Consider the following 1551-nt stretch of genomic DNA (forward strand, 5'->3'; position numbering starts at 1 on the left):
CAGTTAAGCGTCTGATTCCGCTCAGGTCATGATGCCAGGGTCCTAGGATGAGTCCTGGCTCACTGCTCAGCAGGCAGTCTGCTTCTCCCTCTGCCTCTGCTGCTCTCCCTGCTTGCACTTTCTCTCTCTCTGACAGATGAATAAATAAAATCTTTAAAAAACAAAACAAACAACAATAAAAAAACCCAAATACAATATGCAAAAAAGGATTAGTATTTATACAAATAAAAGAGCTAACAACGGACAACTACTCCTAATAGAAATATGAACAAAAGATATTCAGATTGGAAATTCACAAAAGAAGAAATACAAGTATCCAATAAGCCTAACTTAAGATGTACACTGATGAAAAACTACTGTTTTTTATGAAAAAAGTTTTTATACACTGTTTTTATGAAAAAACAACCGAACACAACCTTGCTAATCAAAGAAATTACTTGTATCTAAAGCATTATCCCATTATTGAAAAATAATGGTAATTTTTAAAGAACTGGATTACAAGACTAGAAGTGTATGTCACAAAAAAGTTAATCGTGATTAAGCTGGATAGTGAAATAATCGTTCACTTTTTATCCATTTCTACGTTTTTCAAATATTTCTACAACACCCATGTATTATTTTGTAATAAGTTTTTAATCTTATTTACATACAAAGAGATTGCTTGGAACTGGCAGTTCAGTATGAACCCAGGAGATACACTTGTAAAATAAAATATTGCTGATGTCACATTTCCATCTAAGTTTTATTTTCAAGTAATCCCTACATCCAAACAGGGGCCGGAACGGACAACTCCCAGGACAAGAACGGTATGTGCACAGTCGCCGACGGGGCCAGCGAAGCATCCATCGTATTTGAACGACAGTTTCATGGTCCATTATCTGGGTTAAGCACTTCTCCCCTTCCTACTGTTTTTGTTTTGCTTTGGTTTTGTTGTTGTTGTCGTTTTGTTTTTCTACTTTAGCTCCTACCGCAAAAGGCAAGGGAATAAAAAATAAAATACCTTTGACGCTGGTTGGCCTATCTGCTAAAAACTTAGTCTAGGAGGCTTTCCTATAACCAGCGCGTTTCCTTCCCCCCTCCTGCCTGCACCCGAGGTCGGAAACGCCACTGCACCGTGCCCCCGCATATGTTCTTACAGAAACCTCGGTCAGTAGGTACGACGCCGGCATTCGCCTCCCGTCACACAGGAGGTCATGCCCTCAGTAACCATCCCTGCGCACGGATGAGACGCGCACACAAGCCGTCTCCGCCGCCGCTGTCTCGCACCCCGCCACCTGAAGCGGGGACTTCCCAGTCCGACTCCTCGTTCTTCCCCTCCTGGAAAGAGGAATCCGGAGCAACGTGCTGGGAGAACAAACATCATGTCTTAGGTTAAGAACCCAGGTCTTCCCACAAAAAAACCGGTTGCCCAACCCGAGCTCTGGCCCAGCCTCCCCTCCCAGGTCTCCTTCACCTTTGCAAACCCTTCCTTCACGCGCCGCGGGAGCCCCGCTCCAGCCGCGCCCCCCGGCACGCCCCGAGCGCGTGACGTCACCCCGCGCGCCGTGCGCC

This window comes from Lutra lutra, chromosome 2 (genome assembly GCF_902655055.1).
Source record: "Lutra lutra chromosome 2, mLutLut1.2, whole genome shotgun sequence".
Classification (NCBI taxonomy): Eukaryota; Metazoa; Chordata; class Mammalia; order Carnivora; family Mustelidae; genus Lutra; species Lutra lutra.